This window comes from Dryobates pubescens, chromosome 4, assembly GCF_014839835.1.
Source record: "Dryobates pubescens isolate bDryPub1 chromosome 4, bDryPub1.pri, whole genome shotgun sequence".
Taxonomy (NCBI): domain Eukaryota; kingdom Metazoa; phylum Chordata; class Aves; order Piciformes; family Picidae; genus Dryobates; species Dryobates pubescens.
Window position 1 is genome coordinate 31,390,024 of NC_071615.1, and position 27,877 is coordinate 31,417,900.

Genomic DNA, 27,877 nt, shown 5'->3' on the forward strand with positions numbered 1-27,877 from the left:
TTTGGGAAGTGTGTGGTGGGGCTCACTGTCCCCGTCCTGCCATGCTGCGATGCAACCAGGGAGTACCTGCTCCCGGCAGAGTGCCACGCTTACAGGTGTAAGTTTGGGTGCTCAGAGTGTTTATCACTCTGCCAAATTTCCTCCGCCTGCCTGGCCTTTTGGAAAACGCTTCCCAGAAATCTTCTTAATAACCAAGTTAATTTCTTTGGAAACATGTTCTTCCTTCTCCTCAAAATCTCCCCCTGCTCTTCCATTTGCCTCCCTGGCTGCTCCTTTCTTCGTGCCCTTGTTTCTCCTGTCAGCTCGCTCTCCTGTACTCCCTGCTCTTCCTCCCTTAACCCTTTTGTCTCTTTCCACAGGCAAGAAACTGTTAAATGAAGCTGACAAAGCCTCTCAGCTCAGCCCTGCCATGGAGCTTATGGCACACTCTACCTTGGTGTGTTTGGGGTTTGTGGGGTTTTTTGTTTAAAGAGTGGCGTGTGACACGTAAGCGATATCAAGAGAGTTACAGGGCGGACGATGTGCCATCTTAGGAGCATTTATTTTTTAAAGTTTGCTTTCGGTATTATCATTTATCACTGCTTTTGGGGGACTAAGTAATCTCTATTTTCAAAAAGTGCGCGGCCGAGTATGCTTTTAGTATTAAAATAATCCCTGGCAGAGCTGCTATTGTTATGGGTCTGTGTCAGCGTTTCCATTATAAATCCTGTTTTTGAAGGGTTTATAACTCATCTGCTTTAATTTACGTTGGGCCCAAGCTTGGCATTGATGTTCTTAGCCCCGATCCAATTATTTTGTTTTCACAAAGTTTCATTTAAATCTGTTTGGGTAGTTTTTTGATTAGAGAGGGGACAGAGGAAACAAAAAAAGCAGCAGCAGAGAAATGTGTGTGGGGGGAGAACGTGTCATGTACATCCATGTGTGTGCTCTCAACGATTTTGGAGCTTTTTGTTAAAACAAAAAGAGTTCTTGTCCCAAAGTTTGTATTTTTGTTTGGTGTTTTGTTTTGTCTTTTCTTTTCCCCAGAAGTGAGACATACCAGGTCATTCATTCTTTACAGAGCCCAGGCCTCTCCATTTATTTTTTTTATCCTTATTTTTTAAAGCAAATGTGTTTGGACCGAGAAAGATGTTAAAACTTAAGTGACAACTGTTCAAAAGGAGTAAGAGCTGTAGTACTTAGACCATTTGTTTCATTTTATCCCAAAATATTACAATCTGTGCAGCAGAGGAGAGGGTAGAATCCTATTATTCTCGATAAGAATTTATGTATTAAGATTTATATTGTGAAAGGTCCTAAGGGTTGTCAACCTTCTCAAGGATTTTGCATATTCAGAGTATTATACAATGCACGATAATCTAAATATGCAAAGTCCTGAGGAGCCAAACCCTCTTTCAGTGCATACTAAAAATACTGCAAGAAATCAAAGGGAAGGTTGACATTGCAGTGGCTCTCTGTTAAGGGAAGGGCCATCAAAATTTCCAGTTATATCACCTAGCCTCCAAAAGACTTCTATAAAAATATTGCCTCCATCCTTTTTTATTGCTGAAGTAGGTGGGTTTTTTGAAACTCCCCAAATATTATTGTAAAATGTATTTTTGAGTGGCTTTTATACTGCTACTCAAACCAAAATACATGAATTAGTTTGTGTGGAAGGATTCCCTCTGTAGTAGTAACATAACATTTTTGCAGATTCTTAATCCATAATTTGACCTTTTTAATATTTTCAAATAAATAGTGGGGAAACAAAATAGCTGAGATATCAAGGTTTTAAAAAGCCTCTACTGTGCATGCATAATAACTTTTCATAAGGATTTTACTACGCATTTTGTATTATGGATCCACAATATGCAAATGTGTACTGCTGTTAATATGCATTCACAGCATACCCCATAACTGCTGCTTTGCTGTCTACTGTGAATGCATGTTAAGAATAATACACAAAACACAGTTAAATGCACTCTATAGAACGGCTGCACAGCACTTAATATGTTACTGAACACACACCACAGACCATTTTTCTTGTGACCAGGTTGTATAGTTTTGAATCATATGTGACTCCTTCAAATGCAATATTATTATAATATGTTTAATACAGACAAGTAGTAATAGATTCACTGAAACAATATTGAGTTCAAAGGAGTGCAGAACCTCCATGGTGCATCAGGGAGTCTGACCCAAACTGCACTGCAATCAATTGGGAGTCCTTCTAGTAACTTCAATAGGCTATCATTGGATCCCCAGGGATATGTATAGTCTTTCCTTTCCCCCTTTTTCTTTCTTTTCATTTTTAAAATTTTATTTTATTTTCATTGTACTCTGCTACCTGGCCCATATCTTCCAGGTTTGCTGAATTAAGGAACTCTAATGATGCTTGCTCAGGACCAGCTTGGTGTGTGGCATCCTGGCTCATTCACCAATAGCCTCACGGGCAGTGGGAACTGTTTGGAAGAGGGAGTTAGCTCAATGTTTTTGTTTTCTTTCTGTTCTCACCTTTCTAATGTACGCACTAAATGCCACAGCATCTCTGCTTCTCAGGCAAGTAAAGTCATGGTAACAATCCTGTGATGTCCCCTCCTCACAACCTGCTGTGAATTTGCCTTTCTGACATAGCACCCACGTGCACAGGTCAAAAAAATTGTGGAGGACCAGAAGCACCTACTCCACATCTAGTCACCTCTGGGCAGGTTCTGGTGTTTGGTGTCTATGCCATAACCCCGCTCTACACCTGCAGCGGAGCTGGAATCTCAGATTACCTTGGCAGGTGCCTCTGCTGCCTTGACTGGGAGACAGTGTGTGTCTAGCACCTCCCAAATTGCAAAGCCAGACTACAAGGGGTGAACACATGGGTGAAAGTATGAAAAACTGTGGCTCCTAGTATCCTGCTGAGTTTAGCGCTCAGGAGGAGGTGGGAATGCATATTTGGAGTTTTTTGTGCAGGTGTTTGGGGGGATTAAATGTTTTTTTTTATGGCTTGGGGTTTTGTGGGTGTGTGGTGGTTGTTTGGGGGTTGTATGTTTTAGTTTGTCTTTTTGGGTGGTTTTTACAAAGGAAGGGTAAAAAAGATAGCATCTGGGGCAGGGATTCTAGTCTACCAGCCCCAGTGAGTTTCAGACTAGTCAGAACTGGGACCCTCCAGTGTCACTACAGAAGGAGGTGCTGGAGGAGGAATCGGACAAATAGGCCACGTGCATGTTGCGTGTTAGCTGACTATCCCATGTGCAGTTCCGCCAGTGTTGAGATGACATTCAAGGCTATACATCCTGCTCCCAGGAGAGATTAAAGAAGTCATTGGGAGGGACCCCCAGCTTCAGATGAGTAACCTACATTAGCTCAAGAGGATTTCATTCAGTTTGAAAACATGATTACTTTTTTTCTTATCCCATCTGCTAATGCTGCAAAATGTTATAAATGTGCTTTGTGCTATCTGAGCCCCCTGCAATGGGGATATACTTCTTGCTCTAATCAGACATCCTTAGTTTTATGTTTTGAATAGGCTGTTAGGGACAGATATGAAAGAGCTGCAGAGGGGTTAGTTACTCTATTTTAATGGGAATTGCTTGAGTAAAACATTAATTTGGAACCTGAAAATTATTTTTAATACTTGTTGCTCATGGTTAACCAGAACTGAGTCTGGAAACAAAAATCACTTTAAGATTCCTGAAACACATGGCTAGCATGGGTCTGGTTTAGTTAGGACATACACTTGGCATAATCTTACTAATTCTGAGTTACTCCTGGCTTACACTAATGTAAATGAATTGAGAGAGATGGAAAATACATGGGATTTTGTTGTTGTTTGTATTTTAAAATTAAATTAATTAATGCATTTCACCTAGTTAAAAATAAATGACACATTATAGCCTGAAAGTTTTATTACCAGAGTAAGAGGTGAGACATACCTTGCAGCAGTGTGGGATTTAAGGTACTTCTTTCCCTGGGGAAAAATGCTCCAGTTGGACTAGCCATGTAGCTGTGTATTAAGATCATCCCTATCCCTTTGTGGGGTGAACCACCTCTAAGGCACCACTGAGAAACTTGGATTTTTTCAATTCCTACTCGGTGACTGAGGTTGTCACACTTTTTGCTACCCTACCTTGGGATGCTCTGAGTGCTTGGCTGTAGCATGCACCCTGATGCTGCCCATCAGTGTGTACTCTTTAACAGAAAGCTCTGTCACACAGCTAGTTAGTGATGCTGCTTTATATCTCTTTCTTCTGCTGGTTCCTACAGTGATTCACAGGCATGCTTCCTCCGTGTTTCCATTTTGAGAATGTCTCTGTCCCCATCAAAACATGTCTTTTGGGATGGACCTTGCAGCCAATCCCTTCTATAAGAGGTAGTGTGGGTGTGCATGACCCCAGAAGAGCTGCTTCCCTTTACCCTTTCAGACCCTACAGCTACAATGCATGTTGTTGTTTTTTTTTCTGTAAACCAGGGACACTCCTTTTACTTGCAAAATCTCCGAGGCCAACAGACTGCTTTCCTCTCTCTGCTGTAAATCTACCCAAGCAAGAAGTAACTGATGGCTTATTCTTCATCTGTGTGGATGTTCCTGAAATATTTTCTCCCTTTCTACAACATTCTCTTTGTGGGAGAATTTTCTGTTGCATGGACAGCAGCAACACGCTGAGCTCTACATGGTGAGGTGGTGCTGGGGCAAAGCCCCTCTAGGAAGTGGCATTCCTCTGGGCACCAACTTGGATATAAGAGCAGGACAGCTTTGCAGACATCACATGCTGAGATTAGGCGTTTACTTAGGAGTACACAGCAAGATCCAGATTAAATGTGACAAGCAATGAAACAAAGAAGTTGATTTAACCCTGACTTGTTAGCAGTACAATATAAAACCTAAGAACAATGTCAGCTTCTGGTGGACAGTTCCCTCCCAAGAAATTACAGGATGTTTTGTAAGGAGAACTTTGAAAAAGATCCTTGCAAAGTTTATGCGAAACTCTGACATTTCCATTATTTGCATCAAACCTTTGAAATTCAGCAGGGAGAAAGCCCTCAGGCTAAATAAATGACTTTTCTTTCCCCCTATGAAATTTTATTCAGGCTCAGGTGAGCTACAAACTCCATACTAAGAATCATCATTTCCTTTCACTTGCATGCATTCCTCAGATAAATTTTAGCAGGATGCTGAAATAATACCTTAGGAAGAAAAAGACACAAGTACATAAGAAAGAATAATTACTTTAATCCTATTTTGAAAGCACAATATTCAAGTTGAGAAGTTGCTTAGCTGACAGTAAGAAATGCCAGAGCTGCAGCTGCCTATGAAACCTCTATTCTCTCTATGTACAAATATACAGGTATTTTCTTCACAGCAACAGTTCAGCTAAGTTTTTGGGTTTATGAAATAATACTAGGTGCATAGCAGGATGACTCAGGCTTAGTGTAATGAGAATATCTGCTCCTTGTGGTTTGCCTTCTATTATCTGAGTTTATAACCTTCCTTGGACAGGGCTTTTTCTGAGGTACTGGACTGATGAAGATAAGTAAATTTTCCATTCAGAAAGCTGAAATGCTGTGCAATCAGGCATCCTAAGCTGCTAATGAACTATAGCCTCCCTTACATTTCCCAAATCTGCGTTACGCTCTTGACTCCTCCTAGCATCTGCGATTGCCAACCTGCATCTGGAACATGTGATAATGTGTGTACTTAAAAGCCTTTCTGGAGATGTTTCCTTATCAAGAAAAAAGGTGATTTTGGGTAAAAAAAAAAAAAGGGGGGGGAAAAAAAAAGGGGGGGGTGGGGAAGGCAATCAAAGAAACCTAAGCTGGAGCCAGAAATAAACTTTTACCTTTATAACGCTCCTATGAATCAGGAAAATACAACTTTCCAGGAAGAAAAGGGTAGCACAAGCATCACAGAATGTTAGGGGTTGGAAGGGACCTCAAAACATCATCTAGTCTAAACCCCCTGCCAGAGCAGGATCACCTAGAGTAGGATCTTACAGCACAGATCCTGAATTTATTCCATTGATTTGTAAATGTCAGGAGTAATGAAGAACTTGATGTCTAGAAAATGAACACCTCCTGCTTTTTCCTGTTACATAAAACTATACAAATCTTCAGTGATTTGAAAGCAATGGAAGATGGACAGCAGTATACTGTGAAGGATCTTAACCATCACATTCTGCTTCATGAGACAGAAAGTTTGGCATGGCTGAAAGTGGAGTTGGGTCATTCAAGGTGTTTTGTAGTCACAGGATTCTTTTTCTTTCTTCCTCTGCTCTCCGCCCCACCCCCCACCCCGAACTGGAGATTTGGTGGCAGAATTCGTCTGCAAACTGAACAGGATTTTATAAACCTGGATATTCTGGATTCTATCCCCAAGCTTCTGAGAAAGTGAAAGGGACAGCCAGTTTCAGCTTTGCTGTAAAATGGTACTGAATTTGAATTGGGTTAAATGATCTTTCTCAAAAATATTTTTGGAAAATTGATGTTTAAAAAACATTTTCAGTGATGAACAAACAATTATATCACTGCTAGCTGCAGATCTACTTTTAGAGGAACCAATGTTTTCTTATCTTTATAAAAACCCATTTTAGTGTGTTTTTCACCAAACTTCCTGGGCAAGGAAGTGATGTAAGCTGTAAATTTCTTAGTTTCCCATTGCAAGCCTCATAATTTTCCTACGACAGAGTAAGGAGAAGATTAAGAAGAGAATGATGGTTCCTCTCTATTCAGGGTACACAACTAAAAGAACTAGAGCTCAAGAGAGGATTTTGCTTGTACATGCCTAAATATTTTTGGTAAAATCTATGGATGTCCTCTCAAAACCAGCATCATCTCACAACAGTCAATAAAAATCTGCCAACATCAACATGGGGTTATGATCTGCCATAAAGAGAGGTGAGGCTATCACACATTTAAGTACAAGCTGAAGTAAACTGTAGTTTCAGTAATTTCCATCTCTTGTGCCTGCATAATCTCTAAGGAGTTGTCAGTCCTACAGCTTGCCAGATTTCTCAGCCATCAGGCATCATAAAAATCAGTGCTCCGGGCCATAGTTTTCAGCACACAGTGTTGTTTTTGGAGGAAACTGCTCTGCAAAGCCATCTCACCTTACAGGGCATGTAGCACAAAAAAAAAAATAATTAAAAAAAAAATTAAGTAGTATCTTTTGGCAGCCCAGAGTGTTCATTTCAGTTCTTGGGTTGGCTGAGGAATGGTTTCAATCTCCAAATAGTTTAAAGAAACTGTGGCCAGAATGCACCTGAAAATTTGGCAAAAAAAAAGCCTTTTTTTCCCCAGCCAAATTTCCTTCCTAAGAAGAGAGCATGGTTTGCTGAGATCAAAACCTGTCCACATTTCCCCTCTGTTGTGCTGTGCATATGTACAGGCTAACTTTCTACCTGATTTGTGTGCTCTTGATGGGGTCCTGGCTCTTTATGCTCTTAAGGTGCTGGGTATACAGGGTGTAGTTTGCAAAATGCTGTAACAGTCAGGGTTCAGCAGAAACAGTACTAAATATGCATATTTTCTTGCAGGTTAGGAGTCCTTTTATCTCTCTCTTTTTTTTTTTTTTTTTCCTCCCTTCCTTTCTTTCTTTTCCCATAGTACTGTTCATAGTGTCAACCAGTGTGGATGTGATATTATTTTCCTTTCTTTGTGATAATTTTTAGCTTGGTAGCTAATTTTTTTGTGAAATAGTTATTGCAGTTTGATTCACTATTACTGCAGTGTGACCAGGAGAGATAAAACATGCACTTTCTAAAGTATTCCAAGATATGCATTCTGAAGAATGTACTGTGATGAATTCAGAGCCTCATTCTTATGCTCAGCAGTTTTGTGTGTGGCTTGAGTTGAAATTTGAAGAGTGCTTCCTACCTAGAGAGGCATGCTGCTTCTACAGTTTGCAGTTGGCCCTGTAAGGCATCTCAGTATGTAAAGCCATCTTGGTAAAATTTATCTCAAAAGGGCACTTTGCTAAGAATTTTGAAGACAAGTTGTGTGGAGAACATTTGCTGTCACCAGCAGATGGTGACTGGAATAGCCGTCTCTCCACTACCTCTAAGCCCTTTAACAGTGTGAATACAGGCAGTGCAATAATGAGATGCAAAGTAACAGAAGAAACGCAGTCCATGTTACAGCATGGGGCCAAATCCTGAGAGATTCAGTGTTTCTGCACTATGCCTTGAAGCCTGGGTGGTGGAAGAATGAAATCTAGGAGGTGCGGGTTGGTGGGGTTTGGCATAAATGCTGCTTTCCATTTAGTCTCTTCATTTACTTCTTGCAGCACCAACTAACATCAATGAGTTGTTGGTTGGTTGGGTTTTTTTGTTTTATTGGTTTTTGTTGTTGAGGTTTTTTTTAAAGAGTCTCTGCAAATGTTCTGACTCCCTTGGAAACAGAAATCTGGATCATGAACAAGATATTTGCAGTTTGACCGTGTCGCATAAAAAAAGTGGCAGAAAATGGAACATGTTTTCTTTCAGAGGATTGCACGCATACTCTCCAGCATAAAACTTTGTGGATTAAGTGCATTATAATGAAACTTCATTCTGACAATAAGACATTTGGGGAAAGTAAGGTTTTTAAGTGACTTCAAAGGGTTTCAGAGGGATACCTATTTTTCAAATTGTATGTAATAGATAAAATCAAAACCTGAGCTTTTTCTTTCTATTGCTGTGAAACAAATGTTTCCTATCAATTTTACATTGTGAAACACTTCTCTCTCTCTTTTTCTTTTTTTTTTTTTCCCACTTCTCTTTCATATCTGAAGGACAGCAAATTTCGAAATGGGAGCTTTCCCCAAACAAAGGAATGTCTCTGTCTACTGTACCAAAATCCGGGCTAAATCGGTGTTTCCAATGGCAAGCCTTTCAGCCATGTATTGTGGATTTTCATTTTATTAATGCATTTCCCTATCATTTTCTGTCTTTTATCATTCAGATAGCACGTTCTTGTTATTTAACTACCATGTATAAATGTTCCTACACAGTCCCCAAATACTGCTGGGGTTTTTCTGTTGTTTGTTTGTTTGTTGGGGGGGGGGGGGTAGTTTTGATGTTGTTTTTTTTTTTTTTTCTCCTTTAATCATCAGCAATTCTCTGCAATAGCAGTTCAGGCTCCCCTATACCCTCAATTCCATTTTGCCAAGCACAACGCAAAAATAGAGATAGCCTTTGTTAAAAAGTTTAATGTTCTTAATTAGTAGAATTGTCAGACTAATTAGAATACCAATTAGAATTGGCAGGGCTATCGTTAATTTAGAAGTGCTGTGGTCTAGTGTTAATCGCTGTTAAACCTTATAGTTTGTGAAAAAGAGGGAGCAAGGAGATGAACACTCACACATGCAACTTCCCTCCCCTCCCGTTTTAAATGTTAAGGGTCCATAACCATAATGATCCATGCTGTCAATGTGTACTTAGGGACTGTTTAATCCATGGAGATGTTGATAGAAAGTTAATAACTCTTTGTGCACAGAAGCAGCATTACAGGATGAAAACCTGCAACTTTTTTACTCTGCTACTATGAAACTAGCGAAATCTCATCAGTGGCTGGAAAAGATGCTCAAAGCACCACGGGTTTCTGATTGGAAATGTGCAGGAGGAATCTGGTTTACTTGCTTTTACTTTTGGTGCTGTGAAAGTGATTTTGCACTTAGAGTGCACAGAGAAAAAGATCTTGCAGCACTGTACATACTGAAATTAAGCTGCAGCATCTGCTGGTTCAGTGAGTTTGTATCAGGGTTTTGTAGTTACAAGAGCTATTGCTCAAGTTCCCACAGTGAGTCAGATGTACAGTGGGAAATAAGATGAGAGCTCAGCAGCTTTTGGTCTCTGGATCTAACCCACATACACATGTGCCCTTCCCATCAGACTGATTATAACTTTTGAGCAGTGAGAAGCTCATGGAGTGAAACAATTTTATTTTTCATCCTCAAAGGAAAGTAGAGAAACTTCTATACAAACTATGTACTTAAAACATCTGTTCCTGACTGAAACCATAAGGGACAAGACCCCAGAGGTGGATGCTGTGAATGTTGCTGTGAATTCCATGTACACCACTACCATGTGCGCAGAGCCCAATTTATATCTGCAAGTGATTAGCAGAAGAGGATGCTTGGGTGGCTGGAGAAACATGCAAGAGCCTGATGTGTCCCAGTCCTAAGTACAAATGTAATGTTTCCTACGTACAAGTAGACTTTCTGCTTTTGATTTTTCTCCATCTGGGCTGATAGCCTTCTGAAATCTCTTACCAGTGATAGGTTAGGCAAGATTGGAGGTACTGATCATTATTTATCTGAACCAATAGTGAGCTAGAAGAGGCTAGGCTGAGGCCAGAGCAGACAAAAACAGAAGGGTCAGTGACAGTGTTGTCTGTGAAGCATGAGTGTTTTATTGGTAACATGGCAGGGCATAAACATTTTTTCTGTTCCTCTCCAGCCTGATCTACCTCAAGTTTTTCTCTATTTGCAGCACAGCTAGCTCACAATCTGACAAAATCCATGCAGATCTGACTATGCTGCATTTTCTGTTCTGGAAGAGCCGAATAATTCAAGTAAGTAAGATGTTTTAAGTACATCTAGGAAGTGTATGGTCAAGATACCTTTGCATTGGTCAAATGGTGTCTCATATGCTAATGCTTCATTTAACATCTGTTTATGTAAAGCTATAGTCAAATGTGACAGCTGTCTTTTTTCTTGCAGGGGAAAAATACTATAAATTTACATGCTTTATATGGGAAAGGGGTTTTGAGAATTAGCTACAAACTCAACCTTCATAGTTCCTATCTTGTTACTGCTCAGAGCTAAGATTTCATCCTGGATAAGATACAGTAAAAGAAATTAACAGATGAAAAAATTATATAACTGCAAAGCTGGCATTTCAGTTCAGTTTTTTTGCTAAGTAAGCATAGGCAAATAACTATGTTACAAAACCATTTTGCTCTTTGCTCTTTAGAGGGTCATTCAAATAAGAAATTTAAAGAGGAACTAAAAGCTACCAATTAGTTAATTACAAAAAAATTTCTTCCAAAGCAAACCTTTTTAAATGTGCAAGAATCCTTCTCAAACCCCAGTAGATTTTTATTTTTTTCTTTAATGGAATTTATTGGTTGTGAGTCTTTCTCTCTTTAATTCCTGGTACACTCAGTTCAAAGCTTTTGTTTTGAGCTGCCTAAATATTGTAAGCCATGTGGTCAAGCCAACCTGAGACTACTAGGACATTTGAAATCCTGCCAAAATTTACTCCAAATTTGTCAGTCCTATTTTCAGTGAACAGGAATGAAAAAAATATTCCTGCCATCTTAGACTACCACAACCTTTGCTCTCAGACAGTTATTTCATGTCATGGCTTCAGGTCTTTGTCAATGAATCTTACGGAATCTTATTATTTGTTATGACTAGGCAAACACAGGCAGTCCTGGTGATGCTAAGGTTGACAGTGAGGGGAGTGGCTTTTCACAGAGCTCAGCTCCAGGTGTACTTCACTCAACACCAGCACCATATTAGATGGATGATGGGTAACAACCTTGGATGAACATGTGAAGCTGTGCAAGGACTTGTACAACCAAGCTTACTCCTCTAGCTGCCTGAGAGGAAGCCAGCCGTATAAGCATACTTTTAGACTATGGGTGTCTAAACTAAGTGTAATGAATTACCTGCCACTGCTTTCCATTAACTCCAAGCATGTGCTGGGCAACCTTCTAGAACAGGTAAGTTCTTTGATGGCTGATGTAAGTAGATCAAATCCCCCTGTAAGTCTTTGCAGGGTTAGGGCTAGAGCTGGCAAATCCTTTGCCAGAACTTCCTCATGATAAAGCTGTTCTCACAAATCCATTTTCTTGGAGAGGTGTCATCATTAGTGAAGTCTCTTGGCCATCTACTTAGAAAGCCAAACCCAGTCCTTTGTAGGGTCAATAAACCCCAACAGGAATTTTTGAGCTGCCCACAAAAAGTATATTTCTCTAATCAGTCAAGTACTGATGTGTCCTGTCTTGAAGACACACTGGTTCATGGAAGCTGTATCATGGGCCTCAGTTCCTCATGGCTTTTGTTCTGTGTCCACAAGGTGTTTTACAAGGCACAGTGTGATCATTCCTCTGAATGACCATTGATAGGGAGTCAGGACAGGGAGATAGGTCGGCAGGGGATGTTTGCTCCTGAGGAAAACTCCCTTAACACCAAGTGTCATTAGAGAAACAGGCATCTCTCTCCTTTAAAAGTCTGGCAATGAGCTGTTTTTTCTTACTCAAAATGTTCACCTGAATTTTTTTTTTTCTGTTGAAAATATTACCAGGGAATGTATCAGCCAAATATTGCAATGTTTCATCATGGCTGGGATTGAAAACAAATGGAAAGATTTTGAGAAAGCTCACTGAAAGAATACTCTGGGTTTGGCTCCCCTATCTCAAGGTGCCTTGCATCCAGAACTCCATTTTAACCTGTTACAAAGCAGGCTCAGTGTTTCTGCATAGGACAGGGAAGTATCCCTTAAGCAAAGGATTTAGAAATACACTAAAGGAGAGTAAGTCAGACTTGTTTTTTATCTCTGGTAGGGATGTGTTAGTTCAGTTTTACTTTTCCAACCTGTGCCAGTGCAAGTCCCCATCTCTGGAGCACTGACCTTGCTTGACACCTTGATTCACACCAGAGGTGCTTGCTGATACTGCTTTACTGGGCAGCCACAACCACAGCATCCAAACCCTGGGTTCCTGCTGTTGCCATGCATCACTCTACCCCCCTGGCCCAGCATCAAGCCCGACTCCTCACACAGCTGCCCTCTCTGAGCTATGGTAGTGATGCTTCATCAATGTGGGAGCAGAGAGGGCAAGACATCACTTTGATCCTCAGAGAGATGAACAGCGGTCTCAGTTTGCTTCTCCAGCTATCTTACCAATTGGGTGAGAAGGTATCCTTGTGCCTGGAGGCAGAGCTTCAGTCGAGCTTTGGTATAGACAAATGATTTTCCCATTTTACTGCTATTTCCCCAATCATTATTTTTATTTTTTGCTTAGGTGGTTTGCAGTTACCATACTTATTCATTCTATTGTTTGCCTCTAGGGCTTCTCTGTGCCTTTTCTCCACCATTAGTCTGTTCTCCTTTTTCCCCCAGTGATTTTTATATGTAATCTTCATTTTAATCTAGCCTGATAGTTGTCCTCTTGTCCATTGCAATAGTTTCTAAAGAGATTAACAATATTAATTAATCTGGTTGGTGCAAAAGGCCTTGTATATTATTCCACCTCTTTTGCTCCAAGTGATCAATTTCTCCTTGTCTTTTTCTTTTTTCCATCCCCTTTGTGCTCTAGGCTTAGAGAATCAACTGCCAAAATCCATCCCTTCCCAGAAGAGGAAAGACCATGTAAGGATATAGTCCACAGCTGGCAACAGAGAAATTTTTCCTGTTTAGATCTAAGATTAGTCTTCTCTTATTTATTTCTTGGCAATAGCCATTGTCAAAGAGAGATCCCTAAAGCATGTACATGAAGGTTAAAAAGAGATTACCCTTGTTAAGTCTCACCCTGTTCTCTAACAGTTGCTGAATTCTGTGAGCCCTGAAGCATGACCCAAAAATGTTATTGTAATTAGTTATGGTAACTCTGATAAGCATATCAATTCCTCTTTACAAACATACATTTATGTAATCCACTTCTTGAGGCAGTGATCTCTCTAGCCTGAGTACGTATTGATTGCAGTCCATTTAGGACACTTTATTTTGTTGGATTTTTTGCTGTTTAAAACTGTTTGACCACACCAGTCTTACCTTAGATTTAGCTAAACAATGAGATTTTAGCTGTCCCTTTGCTGCCTTTTTCATTACTGAGCCTTTTATTCCTTGATTTAGAATGAGCAGGACCTTGTTCAGAACCCGTCACAATCCTTGATGAATTTCTGGCAATGATTTCAGTACTGCCATAAGGGTTCCTACTTCTGTGCCCTTCCTCAGACATCAGTGTTTGACTAGGGTGGAAGGCTGCAAATTAGCTCAATGTGTGGCACTGAGGCCACTTGTCTTTTCTTCAGCAAGGAAATCTGTAACCCTTTGAAAACAAAGATGCTGGAAAGCAGTGTCCCAGAATGTGCAAAGCCTTCACCTGGAAGCAGCAGAGTGACTCTAGGCAGGTGCCATCCTACTCCAGAGGAGGGCAAAGGAAAGGGACATCGCTGTAGTTCTTGTTTGTGCCTTGCTCACATTAAATCCTTTTAAAATAGGGCACTAATAAATAGTGAATAATATATAGCAAAACGCTAACAGAAGTCAATAGCAAGTACGCTGGTTTACTTGCCAACAAAAAAACAAAAGTGAAAATGTTAACATGTGAATGCTGCTCTCTGTATGAAAAAGTGCCATGTTCCAAGCATAAGTGCAAACTAAAACCCCATTTGTGTGAATAGCTAATTATAAGGGTGAAAACACTGTCAATCTTAACACTCATCTGGGTTTCATCTTGGATGCCAAATGGGTCTTGCTGTCCTATATGTTAAGAAAAGTCTTAATTTCACAGCCCTGACAGGAGAATAAATATCAGCCAGAAGTAACTGGAAGGGAATAAGCATAGACTATCATGATGGAATTTTTATTAGCATCACTTTTCTCTGACTGTATGCAAGTATTCTGAATCAAGACAATATTCTTCAGTATTGACAAAACTTTCTTAGATATTTTATGTACACAATCAAAAAAAAAAAAAGAAGAAAAAAAGAAAAGATATAATTTTGTTCACAATGCCTGCTGTGAGGAAGCCTACTGTAATTTGCAAAAGATGCACATGCTGGTGAAGTTTTCTAATTGAAGCTAACCCATCAAAGGGTCTAGAGATTTTGTCTTATGTCTTAAGTTATGTCTCATGTCCCAGCGCAATTACCATTTAAATGTAACTCTTTAAAGAACACTACAGACATGCAGAACAAAGTCCCACTGCCATCTTGTACCTATCCATTATTAAGGAGTTACCTGTGGAGTTTTGACAAAATCTTTGCATATTAATCTCCAAAAACTTGTATGGCTTTAAAAAAAATAAGAGTGTTTTTTAACTATCAGGCAAAATTCCCAGCAGGTAGGGAGGACTGCCCTCCATAACAGTTTGGAACTCATGTGACTCCAGGATCCTGGATAGAAAGATCACAAGGTGTTTGCCTTTTAAATAAATGTTTTAATTTTCATGGTGTTAAATGCCATAGGCATTGGTGCATATTAGTATGTCAACAGTAGCAACCTTTTAAAAATAATTTGGTTTATGTTTGATTGGTTCTGGTTTTGTGGATTTTGTTTGTTTGTTTGTTTTAGATTCCTCTGTTTCCCAGAAACTAAGCCTCAGAACCTAGAATAAAACCCAGAGTTTTATACCAGTGTTTGGATAGGAAAGATAAATAAAGCAGATAGAAGCTATCCTAGGATTCTAAACTATGAAAAAAAAATAAATACAGCGCAAATGTTGATTAAACCTAACATGATAAAGGCTCTTGGAATTTGATTGCCTGTAAAATTCATGTATGTTTTCAATTTAAACCCAGTGATTAAAAACATAAAGCAAAACATACGCTAATGCTTTTATATATATATGTGTGTGTGTATGTGAAGGCTTTTTACATGTGAGATATTTGAATCTCAGCGATACAAGGAAAGCTTTGATGACTTTGTAGCATCTTTATTCAGTTTTCAATCTAGAACATAGATTAACCCACTTGATGTTCAAAGCCTTAAGAAAATACTCTGTGAATATTTCACATTTGTTGGAATGATGGTATATAGTAATGAAAAGTAGGTGAGTAGAGCATGAGGAAACCTCTGACAGCTATGGGAGATGCTTTATTTCTAGTTAACCTTACTTGTGTGAGATAAGCAGGTGCTCTTTGTTTGACACCTTTCTAAACCACCTCTTAGGAAAGCTTTTGACTTCTGGAATGCCTGTGGTGAACTGTGCACCACAGAATTCATGTGGGTTTGTGTAGCTCTGTGTGATGAGGAGCCTTGGTGACTTCATTTTTACAGCTAGCTGCTGTTGGGTTTACTACGGCTGTGAGGAATTTTTTCTCCTGTCCTCAACCAGGCAAGATGAGTAAGTCCTGACACACTGACCTCCACACCCTGGTGGGCTTTGGTACCCGAGCCTTCACCAGCATGCTGCCCTGTGCCCTACTGCTGAGGTGTGAAGTCAATGTGGGGAGTTCACTACCCCTTCCAATGACATGGGGAAGGAAAACCACAGGTACATTGAGGTTGGGCAGACCAACCACAGGGTAAGCAGAGGAGTGACTCTCCCTAGTCCCAGAGTACACTGGGGAGGTGAAGGATTCAAGGAAGGGCTTTTGCCAGCTGGGGAGCAAATAGTTCCCCGCTGAGATGGATCAGAGCCAAAGTAGAATTCAAAGCCAGTGAGGGTTCTGCAATCAGTTTTTTCTTCAGGTACTCTTCATTTTTACTGACAACCCATTTGAATGTGACCTAATGAGGCTGCAGGACTGAAGTGTAGGTAGTCATGGTGGCTTTAGCAGACCCAGCTTCCTAGGAGTTGTGTGCAAGCTTTAGCAGTCCATTCAGGTAGAGCAAACCAAATGCTTTCCTCCAGATTACCTTTCATGTATATACAAACAGCATTTGCTGCAAAATGTGTGAACTACGGAGCTCAGAGTCACAGCCTGCAGCACAGCAAACTGGCTTTTCCTGGAGCTCATAATGTGGTAATTAAATTGCTAACAGGCACCTTAGTGATGGCATTTGCTGGAGATGTGAAAACCTCCTTACAGTCATACCTTTCTGTAGGGGACCCATCAGTAGAAGCAGAGCTATCAGAATCAGGGTTTTTTTAATATATTTTCTTCAATGAGTACATTAAATTTTTATGTGGAGTGAAATGGGACAGGACGTGTTTCCCTTCCACTGCACAATGATTTATTACCCCAAAAAGACTGCAGAACTAATTAGCAGAGTAATTAATTAATATAAATTTGCATATTTGCATTTGCAATTAGTGCAGCCGACTGATTAGTCTGAAAATGGGAAGTTTGACTCATTAGATGTTAGTATCTGCTGGACCGGAAAGCGGCTGCCAGATGAGGCGAAAAAGCATAGAATAAGCATGAGCGTGTGCGCGCGCAAGCTCATCATGTCTTTTGTTAGAAGAAGGGAGTGCAAATATGTGGTCTAAGATACTAAGGCTGCTAATTTTTTTTAATTTTTTTTTTCTTTCTTTTTAATCACCTTTTCGGCTATTTTCCCCATTAATTTACTTCCTGCAATGTGCCACTGCAACCATGAAACTCATCGATGCTTCCAAACAGTCAAACCTGTAAGGGAGGGTAGCTGCTACAGATCTGATTTAGGTGCCGAAGGGGAGCTGTAAGGAGCCTCCTTGCCATATGATAGACGGGACAGGGATATTTCCCCCCTTTCCTAGTTATATCGTCTAACCAATTACAAATGCAGAGAGGTCAAACTCAGCAGAGCCCATAAAGCCTGGGATAAGTGATAACCTTTCCAGGTTGCTGTGCTGTCGTCTTTTTCTCCTTCGACACCCTTGTGGGTATGCCCCAGTGTACATCTACAGAGTCCTTCTGCCCTGCATATCTGAGCTTAGTATTCCTGGACAGTCATTGTCCCAAGTTCTAGTGATGTTGGAAAGAATTTTGAAGAGAGACATGTCTGTCTGGTAGGTAATATATCCAGATGCCATAGTATCTATCTGTAGGATGATTACTAATACTCCTCTCAGGGTAGCAGGGAAGAGTTGGTTTTCATGGGGGCTTAGTAGAGGAAGTCCTGGTACCTCTTTAGGACACTTTACCTTGTTCTCTCTACTATATCTGGAGAAAATTTCCAGTCCTCCCCTAGTGAGACGGATCATCTCCTCTTCAAGATGACTAGAATGGGAATGGGGAATGAGCAGGGGCTGGCCCAGAACAGCCCTCTTGAAAACTCCTTGGGTCCTTGCCCAAACACTTTGATCAGATTTTAGCTGTAGTGCCACTCTGAGACATGTGTGGGTGGCGTGGAAGATTTGGATGACTATTGCCCATCACTTGCCATCAGTTTGTGTTTATAGCACAGCGGAGTTCAAGTCTTGTAGCAGCTTCCTCAAACTCCTGTGCTGTGTCACAGCAAGCCACTTTGCTCCTTCTTTTTTGAGTTTTTATTAATTTTTTGTGGGGTTGTTTGGTTTGGTTTTGCTACTAAGCCTAAAATTTTGGCTGCAGCTGTTAGAGCTGTAGTTCAGATACAATTATACTTTCCATAAAGTATATTTCTATTCTGTTCAGTCAATGAGTTTAAGCTAATGTATACTTTGCAGGTATAAATTCAGTTCCCTCTGGTATACCTTCATTAGTTTTTAAAATCTAAGGGTAAACCAGGCTTATATCAACAGGAATATGTTATAGACTTCAATCCATTAATTTTTGTTAGATTTGCAGGTGCCGATTAAGTCCCAGGATGCTCCTGACATATTAGATCTGTGCAAGATAATTCAAAACATAATCATCCCTATGAAAGGAGGCAATCCCTACTTTTCCTTCATGCACCTACACCCAGGTATGACATTTTGTTATGATAATGTCTGTGTGAGGATTACAAGCAAAATTATTTTTTCCCTCCTTACCAATCAGTACATTTTAATTTTACATTCAGCACAAAAATGGAATTAATTCTGTTAGTGTTTCTAAATATTTTCTTAATGGACAAATATTCTCTCCTATTAATATTATTTCTGAAATAGTATTTGTTTTAATTATGAAATCTAGTACTAGTCAGAATTTGTGCATAACCATCTGATGAAGAAAGAACTAATGTGGGTAAAGAATATAATATTTTAAGTACTTCAGGTGAAAATATGTTACCTTTACAGTCATTCTTTATAATATTCTTTCCTAAAATTCTGTCATACTTAATTGCATCATAAACAATTAGGAGAAGATATGAGCAAAAATAAGATTTGTCCTTCATGAATGTCATCTCAGGTGAAAACGGAATGATTTGTACAACAAATAACCAAAACTGCTTTTTGCCCAAAGTTGTCATTGTGCTTGAAATGTAACTAGATTTCCAAACACATCCAGGACCTACAGAGGCAAATTGGCTCCCACTGCTGTTCTCAGTGCCCTGCTCCTATTGTGTTCTCCCTCTGCATCCTTTGGCACTCCAAAAAAAAATAAAAAAACCCTAGCTCTGTAGGGAGGTGAGGGGCATTTTGAACATGAGTGCATGTATTTATATGAGGCAGCCCTGGCCTGGAGCCACGGCACTCTGTTAGGTAGGTGCTCACCCTGACACAGGACACACTGCCTGCTAGTAAGGTGTGTTGTTGGGACTCAGGACCACACACAGAGATCTGTCCTCTTGAATGGTTAGGATTATTTGGAGCCCCAACAGCCTGAAGCACAGGCAGATGCATAGCTCTGCATGTCTGCAAGTTCCCAAGTCACTGAGCTGTTCTTTGTTTTAATTTACAGACAGCTGTGAATCGGCTTTTGGATTCAGATTGAAATATCATCTTTCCATATTTGCGGATTTGTGTTCTGACCATCAAAACTGTGCTAAAAGACAATAATACTCTGGCCATATAGGGAGATCCTTTCCCCCCCTAACGCCCCCCAAATGCTGACTCAACAACTGAGAAGCTGTTCACCTTCTTCCGAAACTCCCCCGTGAAAAACAGCAAAACATTCTGTTTTCACGAGGTCCAAATGTTTCATTTCAGCTTTATTGAAGAGTTGCATTTTGATAAGGCTGTTTGATTCCAACCGCAAAGTAAACCATTTTGCAGAGCATGACGCATAAGCAAACAGAAAAGTACAGGGTGTACAGTGCCTGCAGTTGGAGAGCACCCCCAAAGAGACTTGAGCAGCAGCAGTGACACAGCACTCTTCTTGGCTATGGTACAGTGCAAAGAGAAGGATCACAATGCAGCTAGCTTCCTAGGTCTAATTAGCTGCATAGGGCCAAAGGAAAACCTGTAACATTCGAAACTGATAACTGGGGAAAAAGTCATCTGTATTCATGAGACAGAAGATGGGCAAAAGCCAGCCTTCATTTGGACTATAACATTGCCTGCATCAGTAGGACTAACGAAATGCAGAGGTCTTCCACCCCAAGCACTGGAGAAATACGGATTGAATATTGATGCAAAGGGAAAAGTCAGAATCTCTCTTTATGTAGTTGATGTGCTTGTGAATCTGTCCCAAGACAGAAAATGATTGATATAAAGAATGATATCTCTGCAATCCATTTCATAGCAGAGGCGAGGAAAATGGGATTTTTATAACAGCTAAAAATATATATTTTTTTTCTGCAAACATAGACTATATCCTGGAAAATGCAAAAATAAGTCACCTCCCAAGGTTCTGGTACAGACAGCTGAGATATTTCAGCAGCCACTTCCACAAGAAATATCCAATGAGGCAAAAGAGTCTCATTGTCTGATACAAAAGTATGATTTAAAGCAGCCAACCTTCTAAAACTAGTACAATGAAGAAGAAGATAACAGTCTGGGTATGTACGATAGCCACAAAAAAAGCAGCTCATATTTCAGGGAGGCTAGAGGCTTACGATGCTATAAGTCATTAATTATCTGGACTCTGCAGCATATTCTGAATACAACCTGCCCACCCTAGGCAAGGCAGGTGAGACTGGAAGAAGAGATGAACAGCCACAACATTTGGTAGGAAACACCTGCTGGCCTGTTATCAGCACATGAGAGTTCCTGGGAAAAGGGTGCACCATGCTTGAATGTTGACAGGAGGTGAAAACATACATGACAACTTAGAGGTATGAGACCAAGACAAGAGGGAATACCACTGCTCAGCCAGAATTCGGGAAGCGTAAACTAAACCTGGATCACAGCAGAATGTAAATCACTGCATAGCAAATGAAGGACTTCAGGCACCATGAATTAAGGGAATGCCATAAAACAAACTACCTTAAGAATAAAGATAATAAAATGGAAGCCATGTGTTAGTTAACTACTTACCAATTAATATTGGGCACCAGGATCAGCAAAAGTTGCAGGGCCTCCATAACAGCAAGGATGAAGCAGCAGTCTGTAATGTGAAGGACGTTGTGTTGCCTTGGGAAGGAAACAAAATATTTTATGAAAACAAGGGGAGTCCCACTCAAGGAAGTGCTTAACAAGCAGCAGTTGAAACAGCACTAGTGCAAGAAACTCAATAATGAAAGGAGTGAGTGTACAGGTGTCAACACAGCAAAATGATGTTTGGATAGAAAACTCTGGATTATTGCTGTTGTCCCTAGATATCGGGAGCTTAAGCAGCACATACAGAGCTGTGCTGTCACCACTGAAACATATCACAGGCCCCCAGAAGCCATTCCCGGCATCTGTGTGGCCAAGACTTCATTGCAGGACTTTAAAGCTGTGAAGGTGCTCCATGAAAGCACAATACAAGCACAGAAGGAAAATACCTTTAGGAGATTTTTCTTGACTAAAGTTTTGTTAGGCAGCATGTTATAAAAGGCAGGGGAGGAGGGTGGGGGGGGGGGAATGCTGATGTGTATGCTGCAGCAGCAGCTCTTACCAGAGAAACAGAAAGTGATGATGTAGCCAGTCCTTTGAAAGAAGGGTCTGTACAAGAGTAAGTTCTTTTTGCTTTGGAGAAGATAACAAATTGTGGGAAACGTAGCAAGTTGAATCGAAAGAAGCCATGGCCAGAGTCAGAAAAAATATTACCAGCTGACTTCTTCATATATCACTATCCAAAACATGGTTTGGAGACACATTCTTCTAGTTTAACACTTGTGCACAAATAGTCCCATGTTAACACACAAAACACAGGGCTTGCTCCATTTTGTCAGGGCTGTTACTGCAGGGAACCTTTGAAAACACACACACACACACACACATTTTGGACCTAGAAAAGTCTTCTCTGATGTGTAGGAAAAGCTGTCTGATGGTGAGTAAAGACAACAATTTTTTTGAGACCACTTCAAGATACCGTATTACCACCAAAGCAATCCGAAGAAGCAGAGGAGAAATTTTGCCTGAAGGCTGTTACAGATCTTGAAGGGTGGGTATCTGATTCCCAGTTAGTGGTTTGCACGCTTTACTGTCCCAGGTACAGCTAGTCTGAGTGAGTGAAGAGACCATTTCCTCAGACAGCTGAGTGACTTTAACATACCTGATGAGTTTTTCTCCTGACCCCAGCTATAAAGGTGTTTCCCATTTCATGGACCAGCACTGGAAAGCTCAGCAAATCAATCGAATTTCCTGTCTGGAGGAAAGAGGAGGAAATCCTGCTACAATTAGAGAATGTAAGCTGTAAGCACCCCCTTTCTAACAGAGGAAAACCCTATTGGACAGTGTTAGGCTGATGTGGTGATCACCCAGGTGAAATGCAAAACATTCATTTAGAAAAAGTAGTTATTGAAGTGAAGCTGTAGGCTCCAGGGAGTTGCTAATATTAGTTCAACTGTTTCTGATAGTGCAAACTCAGTCTGCAATGCAGGAGCTGTGAGTGAGATTGCTAGCAGCAGTCACAAAAGCCCTGTAAGAGGAAAAGGAAAACATTATTATAACTCTAGCCTCATCATCCAAGATATCATCTATGGTCGATGAAGAGAGAACGACACTTTTTTAGAGGAAAATCCTCAGTGCTTGTAGTAGGGACTTGGACTATTCTTTACTCTGTTGGTGCCTTTTTCCCTCTGCTGACCTCAGAGAGACCTGAGAAGTTCAGGTCTGTGGTGGGTGCTCTGTAGGAAGCTGCCTTGTGGTAGATGTTGTGGTAACTATGATGTGCCTTAGCATTCAGAAAGTAATACTAGCTTCAGACACTTAATGATTTTCCAGGTCAAACTGTTCTGAATTAATGCCACCAAACTTTTTTGACTTCTGCCTATGCCCAGTGAGATGGCTGATGTCCCTTTAGTAGAGGGACAGGCTACTTATGTACGGGTTCCTAGCTGGTTTGCAGAGAACAAGGGTTGTGTTTGTGAAAAGACATTAAATTAGCCGTTCTTAGGTGAAGATAAGATGGTGTGTTCTGCAGGTCCTGGCAGCTCTCTTAGTCTGAGCACTTCTAAGGAGATTCATCAAAAAGTCAAGCAGATGTCTTCCTCACCCCAGGGATGAAGCCTTCCAGTGGCAAACCTTGAGGAGGGGTCAAGGGAAAGCTAATTAAAGCTTAATAATAGAGGGTTCAGCCCTCAACCAGAAAAAAGGCTGCACAGAGTTCCCCAGCAACAGTAGCCTTAACCAGGGGACTTCCAGCAAAGGGGAAACCCCAATCAATTTCCTTTCAGCCACTGCACAAACGCTGCTGTGGTTTGTGAGAGAAGACAAGTACCTACGTGCAAAGACAGGCTCACAGAGAGGAGCAGAGGTAGTCAAGGCCCATGTGTTTCATGCAGGGCTTACACAATCAACTTCTGCCTCCTGTTCTTTCATAATTGGGTCTTGTTCTTATGCATATGCAGTACAGCCTTGTGGTTTCCCTCCTGATGCATCATCTGTTGATGAGATGTGATATACAGAGTCTGTGGGAAGGAGGGACCACAACAAAATAGAGGGATGTGGCTATCATTTCAAGGACCTCAAGCTGGAAGTACACTTTACTCTCTGGGTCACATGCCAGCACATATTAACATGTTTCCCGTGGCAGAGTGTGTCTGAGCTGCATCTCCCATGTGTGGGTGGCATGTGCAAGGGATAAAAAGCTTAAGGGGTCCAGAAATACTGGTAGTGACAGAAAGAGTCTTTCTAACACAAGGTTTGCAGCTTCATCCAAATCGTACTGTGAGCTTGGCAAAAAAGGGTTTCAGAGAACCATCTGGTGGTGGTTTGGCATCCTGTGGGAGCTGAGTTCCTAGTTAGTGGAAGATCTGGCCAAACAACAAGATAATTATGGCTACCATTGACTTTAAAGATCTTCTTTTGCGGTTGCTTCAGCACAGATGTTTATATCGTAATGAGAACGGAGGTTGAGCTGTATTCTCCTTTTTGATGATGGCTGTGGGTGGGGAATATTTTGTGGTTGTTTATATGGCAAGGTATATGGAACATGAATCTCCATGCAGCATTTCTGATGGTTCAGCATTTGACTTTCAGCCTCCAGAACCTGCTGCTCTGATCTGTCTCACAAGAGTCAAGAGATAGCAGGCCCAGTATGGTTGAACACATATCTTCCTTCCTGCTTTGTACATCCTGTTGCCTATATTACATATGATTAAAGCAACAGTTCTAGAGAGTGCAACATTGCAAATGATGTTGCAAGTCTTTATACAAATATCTCGTTTCAATGATGTTAGAAAAGGAGAGTTTGAAAGACACACACTATGTGTTTTCTTCAGGCCTTATTTCTTCTGAGAGAAAGTGCAGAGGATCAGTTATATCCCCCTAGTAAAATAAATTAGCAAGTCTTTCATTACTCTACCTCTTATGCCTACCCCTGTAGTGGCTGCAAATATTCACAGTTAACAATTACTGTGCTGTGAAAGGAAAATAATTTACTTTAAAATAGCACAATTTGGAGTATAGTGCAGCTACCCTACATGAACGTCATGTTAGTAGGATGAACCAAGCTTCACACACACCTCACACCATCCAAATTATGGCAGTAGTTGTGCCTGCAGTTCTGTTGCTGAAATTTGTTTTTTCACATCCTAGTCTCTACAGTCAAAAATAAGAAACTGGTTTGCAAATGCTTGTTTTGGCCTAAACCTTGGCAACCCAAGCCTCAGTATCATAGCAAGAGCTTGGTGGGACAAAGATATTTTAATAAAGGGCATGTGACAGCAGCATTTGATACTCCAGCTCCTGTACTCCCATGATGAGATAGTGGCATGAGGAGCCTACATTACTGATCCTAAATACAAGCCCCTAAAAAGTTTAAAGTGCTACTTCAGAAAATATTTATTTGCAAAATAAACAATGCTATCTTTTCATTCACAGTAAATAAACTTTTAAAAGAAAATCTAGATATGACTATAATTTGATAGATAATCTATGATTATAACCATACAAGTACTATCATAGTGAAGTGTAGGCTTTGGCAGGGAAGCAGTGTGAATGGGAATGGAATGACTAATAGCATGGGCTTGCAGTTTTAAAATCCCAAGTTCAACTTTCAAGATTAATAGGAATATAAGAGCCTAAGGCCCACCAACTTTCAAGAAGAGGGAGGTGTTACTAATAAGACATAGTGCTGAGGGTTGTTTTTGGATTTTTTTTCCCACTGTCTATGCAGAAAATGATGCAAGACTCTTCATTAGATTTCTAAAAAATGTCTGAGGGCTGTTTTGAGGTGGGCTATTATGGCATAAGTACTAGAAAGGCATAAGTGGTTCAGGGATTTGCTGTTTGAAGTTATAAGATCTCTGAGCACAGTCAAGAGCAGGAGTGACCACACCTAAGCTGGCAGTCTGAAGAAGGTGGTCAGAATGTGATCCTCTATAATTAGCTGTGTTTCAAATTAGTAAAAGTCAAAAAAAGAGGTGGTTTTGGAAAGTTTCATGAGATCTGTCAAAACATGCTAAAATCACTTCTTCAAATTTTGGAAAACTACTACTAGTGACTGAATCAAAGAACAGTTGAGGAATAAGCAGGAGATGAGAACACACAAACGGGAACGTAGATAACAAATAGGTGATGATTTAAGTGAAAAAGGAAGAGAGCACCTTCCTCAGAACTTACCCAGATCGCATGGCTGCTTACTCTTAGATATCTGTGGTGGAGTCAGGTCTTACAAAGTTATCTGAGCACAGTGAGAGTCTAATTTCAAGGGACAATCTAGAAGGAGAGTTCCACGTATTATATAGTACAGAAGAATTGTCAGAAATGTCTGTTGGACAGTAAATGGAAAACTGTCTAGTTAATACATATTGAAAGTGAATATCTCAAAACATATCTGGAGGCTTTCTTTTAGTTTAGCAACAACAGTAAATGTCATCTTCCCTTGATTGATGATCATGATTATCTTGTGCACATTCTTTTTTCTAGAAAATAGATGGGACATATTGCACTTGTGAATATGTTCTTGCTATACCCGTTTCTGATGACAGGGTATGAGAGAGCTGCAAAATCATTCTAGTGAGTAATAACTGAAATTTACGTTACTGTGTTCACATCTGCAAAATATCTTCATTGTATGGCAAAAGGTACGGTAAGAAAGGCTTGGAAATCCTATGAGTATTAACTGTAAAAGTCCATGTATTAGCAGAATCTGAGTCTTGAATTTATAAATGCAAATATAGGCTCCAAAAGTCTGAATCTAACAATTAGGTTTACTTAAGAAGAAGAAATCTGAACATTGTCTAGAAAATTGCCCTTGCTCTACACAGTGTGAGAGTCTCCACTGTAATCAGGCTAGTGAAATCTACTGTAGATGTAGCTGTCTCCCATCGCACTTCCAGTCAAATCACATTTATGTTTTAGTGCAAGTTCTGATCCCATAGACATGTTTATAATACATATCTGAAGTGTCTAAGAGAGCCACCTTATATCTACCAGAGGCTCTTTCTGCATGATTCCTCAAACAAACTCTGTCTTGAATATGCAGTTGGACTAAACCTAGTGCACAGGCAGCATAGGAAGTCCAGACTTTGCTCACCACTCAGCCTGTGATGACTTCATAAATTTGGACTTGTTCCTTAACATATTAGTGTGGCTGTGAGAGTCTTTCTTCTAGGGTGTATGGACAGCTTACCTGGCTGACCATGCCTGATGGAAGTGTCAGTCATATTCTGGAATGATACAGGGCTATGTGATGTACTACACATGCCATAAAGAGAAAGGAAGAACCCAGAGTTTAAGTTGTGAGGTTGGCTTCAAAATTTATTTACAAATCTTGCCTACTTTATTTGTGGTCTCATTTCTGAAGCTAGTATAATCATTTTAATCCTGAAACTGAGCTTTCAGAAAGAAACATCAAATGTGAAACTTGCTGAGTCCATGAGCTCTGGCAACACCACCTTTAAGCTGTCTCTGCAGTTTTGTGTTAATACACCCAAAATGTTTTTATATATTGTCAGGTAGGAAAACCTACCATCAAAGAGGCATATATCAACATTTTGCCTGTTTTCTACTGTATTTTACATTTAGCTTTAAAAGTGTATAGTCTAATAAACATTCTCTGAAGGCCAGGGTCTGAATTCCTACCTCGTTCTGAAGATGACAGTGCTCCACCAGCAATTACAGAAGAGTCAGGTTTCAGGTGAAGAAGGCCCCTAAATCAGCTTGAGGGAATGAGAGTTAGTTGTCTGCCAGGTTTCTGTACTCCAGAACTTACAAAGACCAGTTCGTGTTGCCAAAGCTAAATAGTTAAATTTTCCTGTTTCTTGGCAGGGATTTGGTGGTTTCCTGTATGCCCCAAAGCATGACTTTGAGGCCTAAAGGATTTGGCTAGATGATCCAGTAGCATCAATGTCAATGATGCATGAGAGGATCCTAAATTGGTAAGGAAATAAAGGCTGCTCGGGTAGGCTTTTTGCAGTGCTAACTTCTGTGGTACTAGGATAATTTCATTCAAGTATCACAGTATGAGGAAAAAATCTGCCCTGGTAATTGAAACTTTACATCAGGCAGTTTTTCATTTTAATACATCAAATGTACACATTACAAGAAATTGTTGAAAAACCCAGACTGGAAAACCCCAGGCCAAACCATATACCTCAAGATTGAAACCGATTTAAATTCCAAGAATAAGTAGCTGACAAAGATAATTTTCATAGATTAACATTTTTCACCTGGGTTTTATATATCTGGAAGATATATACACTGCATTGGTTATGCATTGATCAAACTTTTATTGTGCCAGCTGTACTTCATAGACCTGAAAAAGTGATTCAAGCAAAACAAAAGAGAACATAAAAGCACAACTATAATGGTTTTAAATCCCAAAGAGGCAATTACAAGTTTGATTCCAGTGATGCAGCTGGACTACATTGGAAAACTAAACACTTTACACATATTAAGCAGA